A 16,633-nucleotide genomic window follows, 5' to 3' on the forward strand; every position below is an offset into this window, starting at 1 on the left:
AGTCAATGCTAAGCAGGATTTAGGCAGTGCCATGAGGATGTGCTCTCCATCAGGAAGGAGGAGCAAACACCCTCAGCATTTCATTCCAAGGCCTTGGGGCAACAGGAGTGGTTTTCCAACACTCCTGTGTAGACTTTCCATGGCAGCATCCCCGAGAGCCCCACTGCCCTCTCTTGCAGCACCAATGGCCAGATCAGTCATTCCCTGCTGCCACTCAGGACGAGTTCTCCCCTTGCAGGCACACGTCCTGATCTTCATCAGCACCTGGCTTTCCTCTCTTCTCTCCCCACTGCCTGCTCTCACACGGCCAAGGCCAAACACCTTTCAATTAACAGCAACCTAGGTCTTCTCATCCCTCCTGCGAGCTCCAGATATTTAGAAATCTGAACATGAATTTGGACACCAGAAATTGCCCAAACCATGCAATGTCAATGGAGACAGTGTGGACATGGAGAACTAAAGCTTCCAGGGCACAGAACTCCAGCATGGAGGAAAATCAGCAGCCTCAGTGCTAACTGGCTTTGACATGGCTACAACATCATTTCCTCCTTGTTCAGAAGAATGCAATTAGGAAAGTTAAACTGGAAAAAGGTGCTCCTTAGAACTGGTAACACAAGGTGCAAACATAGCTAGGAAATGGCCCTTTGTGGCATCTGCCATTCTCACCAGCACATCCTGCCTTTCCTTCTCCTGGCTCTCCAGTTTCCTCTGCAGTGATGCCACCTCTGACGAACAGTCACAGCCTCTTCCTTCAAGGCAGTTTCTAGAGAGGTCTTCTGCTGTTCTGCCCTCCATATTGCTGCAGGAGGTGTTATAAATACACTAGAAAAAGATATATAAGAAAAGGTTTTTATTAATTATAGCAAGCCAGCAATAAGCAAAGTCGGCGCCGGGCGGCAGGGAGGAGGAGGTGAAACCTCTTCCCCACGGAGCTGCCGCGCTTCCCGCTTCCCTGTTTGTCCTTTTATTCGTTTCGGCCTCCTGGTGATGTGGCTTTCTTCCGGCGTTTCTGAGCATGCGTCTCTGGTCATTAGATGATCCTTTTCTACCCTCTTGTGGTCGTAGAAGGGAGGCTTCAAGTCTTCCTCACTCCTGTTCCATTGACCTTTTCTCACTGTTCTCTCTCCAAGTTTATCTTGTCCTAGTGTTCCAGGAATTTCTGCTAGGCTGTTATTAATTATGCCAACTTCAGCGAGTTAGTGGCCTTCAAACCCCTTTCTCAACTTTATATCTAAAGTACAATTTCGCAAAGCATTCTATCATATCTATATATTTAGGCGAACAAAAGAGTTTCTATCTATCACAAACCCCCCTTTTTCTATTTTTTTTACTTTTGTTCGCTGAATCTTTGTAGTTCTTTTCTACTTAATTCTAAATAATCTTCTGTTTCTTCTCCCTTTAAAGCTTCATATTTGGCATGTATTAACATAAGGTGTGCTGCTTCTAATCTGTTTTTTACGATATTAATAATTTTATTGAGAATGCAAAGGCCTAAAGTAAGTATTAAAATTAGTAAAATTAAGGGCCCCATTATGGTGGATAATAAAGTAGTTAACCAGGGGGAATAATTAAACCAAGATTCATACCAGTTTTGGTGCATTTCTTGTTCTTTTTTTCTCTTTTCCAGTCCTTCCTGTAATTTAGCCATGGTCTCTCTTACTATTCCACTTTTATTTACATATACACAACATTCTTCTTTAAGGGCAGCACAAAGGCCTCCTTGTCGTAAAAATAATAGATTTAATCCCCTTCTATTTTGTAAGGCCACTTCAGCCAGTGAGTCTAGGGAGTCTGTGAGATCTTTTATAGATTTATCAATCCTTCTTAAATCTTCATCTACTAAAATTCTAAGCTCTTTGAGCCCCTGGTGCTGATTTACTAAGGATGCTACACCTGTTCCCAATCCAGCCCCTCCTATGCCTAGCAATACAGCTACTGTTAGTGCTGTGAGGGGTTCTCGCTTCACTAAATGATGTTCTGGGTTTTGATATTGTGTATACACATATTCTTCAGAATGATAAATAATCCTGGGAACTATTATAACCTGTATGCAGAATTCATAGGTTTCATTAAAGGTTGTTATAGAAACACATGGAGTTACTCCTAAAGTGTTACAAACCCATTTAGTATTAGGTGCTGGAATCAGCCACTGAGCTGGCTTGCGAGGGTCATTAATCTGTATTTTTGTTTGGCATAAGTAGTTCTTATCTAGGGGCACATTTCCCACACATTTCCCTTTTCCAGTGACTCGAGATAAGGTTATTCCTGGAGTATTTTCCCTTCCCGATTTCCATAAGCAAGCAGCAGGATTGGTAGCATTCACTCTCTTTGGTTCTGCTATGGAACCTATGGCTTCATAAAAAGGTGGGTTAATGTTATAACATAACCAACATTCTCTAGTTAAATTTGGATGTGTATCATTTAATACTCTAAAGGTAGCTTGCAGAATTTTCCAAAGAGCTTCATTTCCATACTCTTGGGGTGTCTCTACCGTGGTTAATACTTGGGTGTTATTTTCTAATTTTTCTGAATGGTTATTCTGATCCCTTACTTTAGGGTCTTCTACTCCCCACACCACTGGATTTGGTCCAACAGATCCCGAGTCATGGGGAACCACCTCTTTCTTTATGAGTATATGCACCCCCCGATCCCTTCCGGGTTCCCATACTCTGAGACCCCAGGTTCTTCCCAATAACCACCCAGGATCTTGGGATTCTGTAATATTCTGTATATAGTGAAATTTACAAGTTCCAATATATGTTATCTCCCCTGAGGGGCCTATCCAGGGCTTTACACATCCGTGTGGACCCCCTTCGACCTTTAGATACTTATCTGGGTTCTGTACTTGCCATCCCATGGAAATTGTTTCACAGCCCCAATATTTACAGTAAAATTCTCCGGGATAATTACAATATCCTCTGCCTGGGTTAGAAGCTGGGCACATGTATAATACCTTATGACCAGGTGGGAAATAATTAATACCCTTCCACTTAATGAGAGAGTCTAGTGTAACTTGAAAGCTAGGGGCTCCAGAGGTAATTTGTGATTGAATAATAACCTGGTCTTCCCATCGAATTAAGGACCAGTTAAAGGGTTCATGTGTCTTACTTGAACAAAGGTTAAATGTGCTAATTAAAATTATAAATGTTACTGACCTTTTTAATGAGCATTGGTTTCCCTTGCTATAATAGAGGCTTTTCCTTTGTAAAATACTAATTTGGGCTTCCCATAAATTATTTTGCTGGGCTGTCTTATTCCCATTCTTGTGGCATTTCCAGGACCATGACCTTTTGGTCCCATGTATATTGGAGTGTTTCCCTCCACAGTTTATTACTCCTCTGCCTCTCCCGTCGTCGACCCGGTTGCCTCGGGCCACGGGGTGTACCATCTTCTCGGCAGCAAGAGTATTCTTCAGGAGGGAGATTACTCCTTTTTTTATTCTTTCTTTGTATATATTTTTCCCAATTTCTATGTTTTACTAAAGGGGTATCACACCTCAATTCCTGAAGCCTCCGTCTGCACAACCCAGCTACTATATTTACTACAAAAGGTGCAGATTCGTTTGGCTGGTAACAATAATACAAGGAATTGACTCCTTTTGAGTAAGTGGCCCACCACTTTTCTGATCCTTTTTCAAATTCCCCTGCCTGTGTTTTGGTTCTTAAGGCCCAATCAGTGAGTCTTCTCTGGGCAATGTAGCAAAATCTACACACCCCTCTCGGTGGGTAGCCTCTATGACAGTGGGTCCACCAATGTTCTTCACATACTATACATTTAAAACAAACAAAAGGGTAACAATTCTGGCATACAGCACAACCTATTTTAACATTTCTATTATATATTTCCTCACTACTAGATGGGGGTATCTTATATTCTATATAAAAGCCTTTATGGAGTTTACTATTCATAAGTCTCTATGCAGATTAATAATTTTCAGATATCATTTTTTTTTCCAGGATATTTTAAGTCTCAGGTCCTCAACCAGGCTAATCACTTTCTAGTTATTAGTTTGTTTTTGGTGGCTCCACAGGTCCCTTAATTCGACTTGCATGTGTCCATCCTTTCTCTGCGGTTCGGATTGCAGAATCAGTTGTTAGTAAGACTTGATACGGTCCTTCCCACTTTGGTGTTAGGGGATTCTCTTTCCAACTTCTTATCAACACCCAATCTCCGGGTTGTACCTGATGTAATATAAAATCCAATGGTGGTCTTTGAGCTAGCATTCCTTTTTCCCATAATGCCTTCTTATACTTCATTAATTTTATTAAGTACTTATTGATATATTGGTCACTCACATTTGGATGTGTTTGAACTTCTTCTGTATTATAAGGCATCCCATATAACATCTCAAAAGGGGAAATTCCCAAATCTGCCCTTGGCTGAGTTCGAATATTTAGAAGGGCTAGTGGAACACATTTGACCCATGATAGTTTTGTTTCCATCACCAGTTTAGTAAGTTGTTTTTTTATTTCCCCATTCATTCTTTCTACTCTCCCAGAACTTTGAGGGTGCCAAGGGGTGTGTTGTTCCCACTTTATTCCTAATGCCTCCGACACCTCTTGAGTTATTTTTGATGTAAAATGGGGACCTTTGTCAGAATCTATTGTCTCTGGTACCCCATACCTGGGAATTATTTCTTCCAATAACACCTTTACAACTGTTTGTGAAGTTTCCCTAGATGTAGGGAAAGCTTCTACAAAATGGGTGAGATGATCCACTAGGACCAGGAGATATTTAAGTCTCCCTACCTTTGGTAGTTCTGTAAAGTCAATTTGAATATTTGCAAAAGGTCTTTTTGCCAAGGGTCTCCCTCCATAAGGTAATTTTCTAAGATTTTTCCTATTTGCTTTTAAACATGGGAGGCAGCTTCTAGTAATTTGCTTAGCTAAGTCTCGAATACCTTTGCTCATATACTTTGCTGCAAAATAGTCTATTAGTCCTTGTGCTCCCCAACGTGTCCTTTGATGTATTTTTTCTAATATTCTCTGAGCTATGGCTTTTGGTAGTACTTCCCGGCCATCTGGAAGGAACCATCTCCCCTCTGAGTTTTCTACCGCCCCTGTCTCTGGGAGTTTTAATCTCTCTTCCTCAGTAAATTTACTTCTTAAACCACTATCCTTATGTTCCATAATTTCTTCATGCCCCCCTTTTTCTTTTAGGACCATTGTCCGTAATGCCGCCCGTTTTGCCTCCTGATCTGCAGCATTATTTCCCCTACTCCTCAAGTCCATTCCCTTCTGATGTCCTTTCAAATGAACCACGGCCAACCTTTTGGGCCCTCTCAGGGCCTTTAATACTGCAATTATGAGTTTTTTTGGACTAAATCTTTCCCTTGGGAATTTATTAAACCTCTTTCTTCCCACAATTTACCAAACGTATGCACCACCCCATAACTATATCTGGAATCTGCATATATTGTCCCCTCCTTCCCTTCTAATAATTCCAATGCTCTTAATACTGCATACAATTCACAGGCTTGGGCTGACCAGGATTTATCTAATGGACCTGATTCTAGGACTTGCAAATCAGGTCCTCTTACTATGGCATAGCCTGTTTTCCTCTTTCCTTTTATTACTCTGGAGGACCCATCCACAAACAACTTTTCTCCGCTTTCTAATTCCTCTTCTTCTAAATCAGGTCTAATTTTGGTCTGTTCCTCAATTGTAGTTATACAATCACGTATCAGGGATTTTCCTTCGGGTTCTCCATACAAAAATGCAGCCGGATTTTGTAAAGTGGTGGTTTCTAATATTAAGTTTGGGGCCTCAACTAAAACTCCTTCATATTTTAAAAGTCTAGCATCTGAAATCCACTTATCCGCCTTTTGTTGTAACACACCCCGAATATTATGGGGGGACATTACCTTCAAATTGCTATTAAAGGTAATTTTCCTAGCTTCCTCTACCAGCAGGGCACATCCTGCTATTACTTGCAGACAAGTTGGCCAGCCCTTACTCACGGGGTCCAAAATCTTTGATAGATACCCTATCGGCTTCTTTTTCCCTGCCCACTCTTGAGTCAGGACTCCGAAGGCAATTCCATCCTCCACATTTACAAACAAATAAAAAGGTCTTCTTAAATCTGGGAGACTCAAGACAGGAGCATGAATTAAACTCTCTTTTAGCTCCTGAAATTTTTCTGTATCTTCTAAACTCCATTTCATTAATCCCTCTTGTGTCAATTTATGATATAAAAATTTAACTTTACCACTATAATTTTCAATCCACTGTCTACAGTATCCTGTTAATCCCAAGATTTGACGTACCTGTCTTTTATTTTTTGGAATTGGTAATGATAAAATTCCTTGTACTCTCTCAGGATCTATCTTTTTTTTTCCTTCCTTCAGATAATGACCTAAATATTTTACCTCTTTTTCAACGAATTGGAGCTTTGCTTTGGATACTTTCAATCCCTTTAAACTCAGAAAATTTAATAACTTAATACTTTCTCTCCTTACGTCTTCTTCTTCTTTCCCAGCTAAAAGTAAATCATCCACATATTGTATCAAGGTCACTCCCGGGTCTATTTGATAATCCTGTAAAACCTGTTCTAATGCTTGCCCAAATAAATTAGGGGATTCCGTGAATCCCTGGGGCAATACCGTCCATCTCAGTTGTTGTCTCCTCCCCGTATCTGGATCTTCCCATTCAAAAGCGAAATAATCTCGACTAGCCTCATCCAGAGGGCAGGCCCAGAATGCATCTTTTAAATCTATAACACTGTACCACAAACTGTCAGGCCCCAACTTGCTTAGTAACGTGTACGGATTTGCAACTACGGGGAACCGTGCTACTGTACGTTTGTTAATTTCTCTTAAATCTTGTACCAAACGATAAATCCCATCTGGCTTCTTTACTGGCAGTATGGGTGTGTTAAAAGGTGACATACATGGTTCTAATAGTCCCTTGCTTAACAATCTATCAATTTCTGGTTTCAACCCTCTTCGTCCCTCAAGTGACAAGGGATATTGTTTTATTCTGACTGGAATTTCTGGGTTTTTAATAGTGACCGAGAATGGGGTTATCTTCAGTTGTCCCACACTCTCAGGTGTATACCACACTTCTGGGTTTATTTTATCTTCATCTTCTACTCTTAAAGGACATAATCTTATTTTCCACTCCCTATCAACTACATCTAAATGTATTCCCAATTCAATAATTAAATCTCATCCCAACAAATTATAATCTGCTTCTGGTACTAACAAAAAATTTCCCACCCCAATCTTTGACTCTGATTCTATTATCACATCTTTAATAACCCCCACTTAAAAGGGTTCCCCCTTTGCTCCCACTACCGTGGCAGTTTCTTTAGATATACTACATCCTGTAGGTAAAAACTGAATGGTTGATCTCTCAGCTCCAGTATCCACCAAGAAAGTTATTTCTTGGTGCTGGCGACCCACTTTTAGCTTTATCAAGGGCTCTTTCTGGTGGTCTTGGGTCCCTAAAAAGAAGAGCCCCTGACTCCCCTAGTCTTCTTTGAACATCTTTTCATCCTTAATCCTTACCCTACATTCTCTTTTAAAATGCCCTTTCTTTCCACAATAAAAACAAGTCTTAGCGTTTTGTTGTTCTTTTGAATCTCTAATTGGTCTCTGTTGTTTCCCTTTCCATGTTTGATCCCTACTCTCTCTTACAGCAGCCGCCATCATTTTAATCTGCCTCTTCTGAGCCTCCTCTTCTCTTCTAACATACACTTTTTGTGCTTCTGTCAAAAGTTCATCCAAACTTTTATCTTGACACCCATCCCATTTTTCTATCTTCCTCCGAATATCCTCCCAGGCTTTTGCCACAAATTGTGTTTTAAGCAATGCTTGTCCCAATTGAGTATCTGGATTCATTCCAGAATATAATTGAAAATTTTTTCTTAGTCTCTCTAACCATTCTGTAGGAGTTTCATCTTTCTTCTGCCTCTCATTAAATGCTTTATTAATATTATGACCCCTTGGGACTGCCTCCCTAATTCCCTGGATTATAATAGTTCTTAAATCCTGCATGTGCACTCTATGGGCTGGATTCTGATGATCCCAATGGGGATTTTGGAGGGGCCACTTTACATCGGCCAGTGGTCCCTGGGCATGCTGAGCATCCCAGATACGCATTCCTTCCCTTCTAATCATGTTTCTATCTTCTGCCGTAAATAAAATACTCAAAATGGATTGTAATTCTTCCCAAGTGTATATATTAGGTCCTAAGAATTGATCAACTCTTTCTGCAACCCCCAACGGATCTTCCAATAAATGCCCCATCTCCTTTTTAAAATCTCTGACATCCCCCGAATTAACGGGGACAGATATAAACCCTATTCCAGCTTGGGGGCCACCCATTGGCATCTCTCTTAATGGGAATAGGTTCTCCTGTCTCCTTCTGAATCTGTTCCTGGTAACAGGCCCCACCTCTGGCAGGTCTAAATCCTCCTCCTCGAGATTCGGAGCGGGAGGAGGAGGGGCTCGTGGTGGCGGTGGTGGTGGTGGTGGTACAAACGGAGGTGGGGGGATTATCAAAGCATCTTCTTTTCGAGATTTCTTTTTCTTTCCCTTCCCCTCCCCCAAATTCTCTGTCAACCTAAATATAAAAGCCTCGGGATTCACTACCCAGATCTCTGCATAAGCACTTTCCTCTGGGTTAAAGGGAATCTTTTTTCTTACCCATGAATTTAACTTTTGTTTAACCCAATCTTCAGTTGATCCAAATACAGGCCAAAATACATTCCTTGAAATTTCCTTTCCTCCCCATACTTCTACACAATAATCAATCATTTTTGCCTTATCCTTATTTTCTGTTCCGGGGAAATGCTCCCAATTCTCTAATATAAAACCCGACGGACTATCTCTAGGTACCGGTGGGAGTTTAATGGATACAGGGTGCTTGCTCTTCCCCTGTCCCATTCTTCCGGAGTGCCTGCAATCACACAGCCGCTTTCGCTTCCCCTCGTTTGTGGCCCAGGCCCTCGTGGGCCAATGGGAACCGCACTACTTGAGGGTCCGAACTCGCTTGGGGAATCTGGCTGCCAGTCCCCCTCTCACACACACCCCACTCGCCACACTCCGGGACCCCGACCCCGACCAAACGGCTCTCGTAATACTCACGCGTCCTGCGTCTTCGTCCGGACACTGTGCACAGATTTTAAGGGGTTGACCGGTCTCCCTTTTGCTTATTGCTTGGATCTTTTAGGTTCGTCGGTCCAACTGAGGCAGAAAGCGGTCCTCCGGACCGCTATATATTAAAGCGGGGGCGCCCACCGGTGGTACCGAGAATCCGTCCTGCAGATTGTATCCGAGTCACGGGCACCAAATTTGTTATAAATACACTAGAAAAAGATATATAAGAAAAGGTTTTTATTAATTATAGCAAGCCAGCAATAAGCAAAGTCGGCGCCGGGCGGCAGGGAGGAGGAGGAGAAACCTCTTCCCCACGGAGCTGCCGCGCTTCCCGCTTCCCTGTTTGTCCTTTTATTCGTTTCGGCCTCCTGGTGATGTGACTTTCTTCCGGCGTTTCTGAGCATGCGTCTCTGGTCATTAGATGATCCTTTTCTACCCTCTTGTGGTCGTAGAAGGGAGGCTTCAAGTCTTCCTCACTCCTGTTCCATTGACCTTTTCTCACTGTTCTCTCTCCAAGTTTATCTTGTCCTAGTGTTCCAGGAATTTCTGCTAGGCTGTTATTAATTATGCCAACTTCAGCGAGTTAGTGGCCTTCAAACCCCTTTCTCAACTTTATATCTAAAGTACAATTTCGCAAAGCATTCTATCATATCTATATATTTAGGCGAACAAAAGAGTTTCTATCTATCACAAACCCCCCTTGTGCTGAGTGAACAATCCAAGAGAGACAAAGCAGCTGGGATGCCTGTGCAGCCCTGCTCCAGAGAGGCCAATAGCCTGGAGGCTTTGACAGGGCCTGAAATCTGTGGGAATTGAGCTGAGGCATCCAGCTTCAGCTGCTTAGCACAGACACAGCACCTGAAAGGCACCAGCTGTGTATGGGATCAGCCACAGCAGAGCCAGTTGGCACCGCCAGCCACAGCATCATCCTTGAGATAAACTTTGACTGGCGCCTGGATGGATAAGTCTCGTGCTGGTTGTTTTTCCTGTCTGCCATCTCTGGGCAAAGGCCTTTACCTCTGCATGGGATCAGAGATCCCCACTGGTGGAACAGGATGGGGCAATGGATGGGAGAGAAGTTGTCCCTTGCTGAGTTTCCTCCAACAGTGTCTGCAGCTCCTGATTGCAGGCCTTGATTTGGTTGTTGTCAGCCTGAGCCATCCTCAGCTCCATCTCCATGGCCTCAAAGTGTGTGGCCATGGCCTCTGCTCTTTCCTCAGAGCTCTGGAGCCTCAGACGCAGCTCAGACACCTCAGCCTGCAGCACATGCACAGCGTCCCTCAAGCTCTGTTCTCCTGCTTGGGACTTTTCCAGCTCCTGCAGCAGCTCCTTCTCTTGAGTGTCCTGCTGAGCTGCCTTCTCTGTCACTGCATCCTGCAGGGCCTGGATCTGGAAGATGGATGCAGAGAGCCTCAGGGACTGGGCTGCTCCTGAGGCAGCAGAGCGGGCAGTAGGGAGAGCATTGAAGGAGAAAAGACTTCAGGTAGAAATACACCAGAAACAGAAGGTACAGAACCAGGAATCCAGTAGAGACAAAGGTAGAGAAAACAGGGAAAGAGAGGCAAGGGGCACCCTTGAGGCTGCAGCTCTGAACACGGGCTGAACTGGCTGTGGTGGAAGTGCCCTGCCCAGCCTGCCATAGCCACGTCTGTGTCCCCACATTGCTCAGTGCCTGGCACAGGCACCAATCCTGTCAGGGACAGCACTGCTAACAGAGGGACAGAGAAGCTCCAGAGGAGTGTGCTGCTGCTTCTGCTCCCAGATTTCCTGCTGGGACCCAGGAAAGAATGGGGGAAAACTTTGGCAGCAGACACCAGATCCAGCCTTGGCCTGAGGGTGCAGCAGCAGCGGCAGCAGGCCTGGGAAGAACACGGCAGCAGTGGATGCTGCTGGGAGGGGAAAGAGGTTGGGACTAGCATGCCAAAGGTGGTGTTGTGTGTCCCTGGAGAAGAGGATGGAGTGCCCAGCTTACCTGGGTGTTGAGCTGCTTCAGTTGTCGTGCACAAATTGAAGAGAGTTGTTCGGCCTGCTGAAGAGCAGAATGAAACTGAGACAGCTCATTGTTCAGCGCCTGGTTCCTTTCTTCCAGCAATCTGAGGCACAGGGTCTTTTCCTCCAGAGACAGAATCAGCCTAGAAAGGAAGCATGCAACTCATTACTGTATGCGATCACATTTTATAAATTCTTAAGATTTGCTCCACCTCGGAGAAAACTGCTCTGTCCGATGAGGCTCTGCAAACTGATGCTGCCTGGTGCAGGAACTTGGAACTCATGAGCTGGGTCCCTGCCCAGCTGCCCAGCAGGGTTGTGTGGACATGGGGGAGGCAGGGCTGGTGCCTGGGCCAGCAGGGAGCAGGGATGAGGCGAGAGCCGGGGAGGGCCTCTCCAACAGTCCCTGCAATGTTGGGACTCAGACCGTGGCAACCGTCAACAGTCCATGAAATGTTGGGGGTTGCACCCTGGAAACAATCAACAGCTCTTGGCTATTTGGGTTTGGACCATGGAGCTGTCAACAGCTTGTGACCATTGGGGCTTGGACCTTGCAACGGCCAACAGCACTTTGATCGTGTTTGATCGCTATTGACCCTGCAAAGGCCAAGAACCTTTGGAGATTGGGGTTTGGACCCTGCAAAGGCCAAGGGCCTTTAGATACTGGGGTTTGGGCCCTGCAAAGTCAAACTCCATTGGACATTGAGGTTTAGACTTTGCAAATGCCAAGGCCTTTTAGGCACTGAGAGTTAAACCCTGCGAAGGCCAAGGGTGTTTGAACATTAAGGGTTAAACCCTGCGAAGGCCAAGGGCCTTTGGACACTGCACTTTGGACACTGTTTGTGCCAAGGAGCGGATGGACACGCGACGGGTGAGTGAGAAAGCCACTGCTCTCCTTGTGCCAAGCCCTGCAGGGGCCTGGGTGGGCCTGGGCTGTGCCTCAGGGAAGGCTTCCCTCTGGGAATAGCAAGGGTTTAACAGTTGCTGTTCCAGAGCTCCAGCAGCTTTGGTGCTTGCTGTGGGGACAGGCCTGGGAGGGAATGGGGGGCACCTGGCCATCCCAGAGCACAGCCACATCTCCTCCTCCATCCTTGTCCAACGGGAGGGGCCATGGGCACAAACAAGGGTCATCGCCTTCCCCTCAGCCTAATTTACAGTGCAGCCTCAGCACATCCCAGAGGCAAACCGGGGTTTCTCTCAGACATTTCTGAGATGATCCCCAGTGGCCTAGGGGAGGCCATGGGGATAACAGGAAGATGCTCCAAGGGCTGGAGCACCTGTGCCAAGGGCAAAGGAGGCAAGAGTTGGGGTTGTCCAGGTGGGAGAAGGTTCCAGGGTGATCTTAGAGCCCCTATCAATGCATGAAGGAAGGGCCTGCAAGAGAGCTGGACAGCGACTTAAGGCAGGGGACTGCAAGGACAGGACGAGGGAAAATGGCTTCCCACTGAGATAGGGCAGGGATGGATGGGATATTTGCAGGGAATTCTGCCCTGTCAGGGTGCTGGGGACCTGGGGCCCTGGCATAGGATGTCCAGGGAAGCTGTGGCTGCCACTGGATCCCTGGGAGTGTTCAAGGCCAGGTTGGATGGGTGTCTGGGCAACTCCTGTTTTGGTGTCCTTAGAAATGATGAGACACATTCCAGCATGTTTGTTTGTGCTGCTGTCAAACTAGTGGGCTGAAAATATTCCCAAGGAGGGGAGGAAGAGCTCAGCTGGAATTGCTGCGCTCTGGGACAGTCTGGGAAGCACTTAGATGTGACTGGGCAGGCATGCAGTCTGAGTGTGCTCTTCCCTGTGCTCTTCCAGGGAGCTCGAGGTCTTTCTCACCAGGGACAGTCTTCCCGAGCCCCTGAGGTGAGTAAACTGTGCTGAGCTGGCTGGGATTTTGAAACTGAATGGACACTGGTTCTTGTGGGATCAGAAGAGGCATCTCAGTGGTCCTTTGGAATAGGAAGAGAATGCCTGACTAACAGCTGGATGTGGGCTTTCAGGCACTGACAGACGACAGTGACAGCATGGCCCATTCCATCGTCTGCACTGACAATCCTGGCAGCATCCTCTCAACTCTGACATCCACGGATAAACAGGATCCCTTTGCATTGCTTCAGGAAGTCTCAGGGAATTGTGGGCGCTTGCAGGAACATATTGGTCAAATGGACGAGGAAACCCAAACGGTCACAAGCCGCTATCAGCAGATGGAGGATCTGACAGAAGAAATCAGAGGGTGAACATTTCCTCCTCCTCTTCCTCCTCCTTCTCTTGAATTCCAGATGCAATCTGCTTCCAGGTGTGGGAGTTCAGAGGTTCCTGGGTGAAGAAATCACCTGCCCTACCATGTGTGGCTCTTGAGCATTGTCCTGTCAGGGTTTTTCATGCTCTACTGTGACTCCTAAGGCTGTGTGGGAGATGCACAGCCATGTTGGAATAGAAGACTCCTTCTTCTCACCATACCGCTCCCCTGAATTCTGTTCTTTGCGTGCCTCTGCCCAGCCACTGCTTCTCACTGAAGGAAGGCAAAATCCTGCCTTCCTTTCCCTTTGCCTCTGGAGGATTTCCTAGGGAGGGAAAGAGCAAGGTCTTCCTTAGCCCACTGCCCCCTGCTCCAGCCTGGAGTGCTGGAAATGGGATTGGTGACTCTTGAGGCCTCTTTGTTCTTCTGACTGAGCCTTGTCTCTGCAGTTGCTGTGAAAACATTGAGAAGTCCAGGGAAAAGCTGCAGCAATGCATGGGAATCCCAGAGCCAGGAGCCTTGTGGCTGTGTCAAAGGAACACCGAGCAGCAGAAGGAAACGTCACCCCAGGTGGAAAAGGCCCAGCAGCAGGACAGGATGGAGGTTGGTTTTGGAAATGAGACTGGCTTTCCCTTGAAAACTTGTCTTGGCCCTTCTTGTACAGTGGAGGCTGCACTGGAGGGAGAAGACCCCTCATTGCAGAGCGAGCTGTAAGTCAAGAGGCAGACACTGGAGGAATTGCAGCTTCAGAGGGATCTGCTGGAGCAAAGGAGGGATGATGTCACCATGGCTCTGGACACCTCATTGCTAGGCAGCACCTGTGGGAGTGGGAGTTGTGCCAGCCAGATCAGCCCAGATGCTGTTTCTGGCAGAAGAAGACAGGGACACTGCTGTGGACAGCTGCCTCAAGATGGCACACGCATTTTTTAGCCAGGGATATGGGTGTTTGTCAGCAATGTGTTGCATGCTTCTGCAAAATTTGTTGCTTTGGGCAGCCACAGAGCCTCTAAAACAGGGAATGGAGCTGGGGAAGGGTCTGGAGCACAGGTTTGACAAGGAGCAGCTGAGGGAGCTGGCGGGGCTCAGCCTGGAGAAAAGGAGGCTCAGGGGGCGCCTTCTTGCTCTCTACAGCTTCCTGTGACAGGAAGGTGCAGCAGCTGAGGGTTGGGCTCTGCTCCCAGGGAGCAAGGGACAGGACACGAGGAAACTGCTCCAGGCTGTGCCAGGAGAGGTTTGGATTGGGCGTTACAGGATAGCTGCAAGAGAAGGGTTTGTTTCTGATGGTCCCTCTCAGACAGTCTCCGTTCTGGGGTATGTGGTAGGTTTGGCAAATACACAGCAGAGATTTTGCTTTTGGAGAAAAGAGCTCAAAAACACGGTTTGGTCATCTGGCTTGAATAGCAGCAAGGGCCATTAGACACCTTCTTTGTGTAAGACAAGTCAGTGGTATTGTTGGTGTGAATTGCTGCACCAAGACATCTGCATTGGCCACATCAGCCAGACTTCCATCAGTCACTAAATGTCTGCTCACCACAAGAGCCATTTCCCTGCCAAGCATCCCCTTGTTGCAGAGAGCTGCTCTGAACATGTGGAGAGGTGACACTTTGATGGGGGTTTTGTTCTAGAAGAGGAAGTCCTGTGTATTTTCCCTTCCTTCAGGGAGCAAAATTGCTTTCCCCAACCTTCCTGAAAATATCCAGGGCTGAAAAAGATCCTGATAGAAATTTTGTTTGCCAAGTGTCATTTGAGGAAGATGCAGTGTTTTTGGGTGACAACATGGAGTTTGGAGTAGGGATGTTTGTTGGCAAGGAGCTGTCAAGTCCCAGGCAAGGCAGCAGGGCCTGACACAGCAGCTCCAAGGTAACAGTGGCAGAGGCTTTTGCAGCCCAGGGTATCAGAGCTGCATAGGGCAGATGCTGTGAACCTTGGAGGCCAGAGCACAGGTGCTCCTTGTCCTCTGGCTGCCTGCGAGGTGGCACTGGCTGGCTCTGCACAGGGCTCCTGAGGAAGGGCTCAAGCTGTACCTTGTCCTGTTTCCAGGTTTCCAAGGAGCAAGAGTCATCGAGCAGGGCTCTGGAGCAGCTGCGCCAGCAATCCTCTGGCCAAGGGCACGCACTGGCCCAGGTGCGCAGAGAGAAGGAGCTGCGGGGCCAGGAGAAGGCTGCCCTTAAGGGAGGAATGGATAACATGGAACGGCACCGACAAGAGCTTTGCAAGCAGCTGGCAGAGACCAGGTAATGGCAGGGAGCAGAGCCTTTCAGATGTTTTTACATTCCATGGAAAGAAAATGGAAATGTCTCCAAAAAAAGAGAAATATGCCACAATGTGAAGGTTATTTTTCTGACATCTAAAGCCAATAAAGCTCTCATGAGCCTTGGGCTCCTGTTTGTGCTGCCAAGCACATTCCTGTGGGAAGTCAAATGCAAGCCACCCAGACCTGAATTGAGTAGTAGTTAAAGCATGCAGAGGTTGAGTGAAACCTCAAGTTTCTCTTGCATTTGGTTCCTTTTTGTGAGCATCCCTGGTTCACTGAACATCCCTCGTTCCTTACCAAGTAGCTTGACATGATCTTGATCTTCAGAACTGAAGCCCCATCTTGAGCATTCCAGGCTCTTACCTGGGGACATTGGGAGTGTTTTGTTCTAGAAGGGGAAGTCCTGTATGTTTTCCCTTGTTGCTTGCTGCCATTGTGGGTGAAGCCAGAGGCTCCTGCTGAAAGTCTTGAGGCTTTCTGCTTCCAAGCCCGCTCTTGAGAAGTGTGGGCCAGGCGCTAGAGGTGGTTAGAGAGCAGCAGGGAAAGCCCTTTGGAATCCTCAACGACCTCTGGGGATTCTTGCTAATTGTTGATGGGCATCCACCTGCCAAACCCACCGAGGTCTCTTTGCACGGTCCCTCTCACTCTGTAAAGAAGGACAAGCCAATTGGGCTACTGCCTGTTTAGCCAACAATACTAAAATAAAGGTGGCAAGCCTACTCCTTGACCTTGCAAGAGTTTAAACAGCAGTCTCTGCATTCAGGTAGTTTTTGTTCAGACAAAAGGGTGTTGGTATTTTTTACAAGTGCTGCCATGACCATGAGATTTTACTGCATCATGCCAAGTAGTTCTGAAGTCTCTTAAATACATGGTGTCTGGAAAATGATGTAACTTTATGTCCATTTTCAAGAGCATTAAAAAGTCAGGAGTCAGCCAGAGCAAGAGTCTGTTCTGTCCCCCTGCAGAGCAGCTTGCAAGTGCTGATGACAGAAGGGATGTGAGCAGAGGCTGAGACTTTGCTCGTCAGCCCATCCTGTCCGGGCACAGCTCCCCAGTGTCA

General features: G+C 46.5%; 2 protein-coding genes across 3 annotated transcripts in view; one reads left to right on the top strand and one right to left on the bottom strand.

The window, feature by feature from the left end:
* The window catches only part of LOC147650241 (uncharacterized), a 293,456-nt gene that overhangs the window by 171,953 nt on the left and 104,870 nt on the right, over positions 1–16,633 (top strand). The gene's annotated exons all lie outside the window — the stretch shown is intronic.
* LOC111943906 (uncharacterized) overlaps positions 1–16,633 on the bottom strand; it is a 261,321-nt gene that overhangs the window by 144,934 nt on the left and 99,754 nt on the right. Inside the window, exon 20 of the mRNA XM_086853479.1 lies at positions 11,073–11,232. The gene's annotated coding sequence lies outside the window, so the exon portion shown is untranslated. The remainder of the gene's footprint in view (positions 1–11,072; positions 11,233–16,633) is intronic.

The sequence above is a fragment of the Cyanistes caeruleus genome, chromosome 16, assembly GCF_971803275.1.
Source record: "Cyanistes caeruleus chromosome 16, bCyaCae1.hap1.1, whole genome shotgun sequence".
Taxonomy (NCBI): domain Eukaryota; kingdom Metazoa; phylum Chordata; class Aves; order Passeriformes; family Paridae; genus Cyanistes; species Cyanistes caeruleus.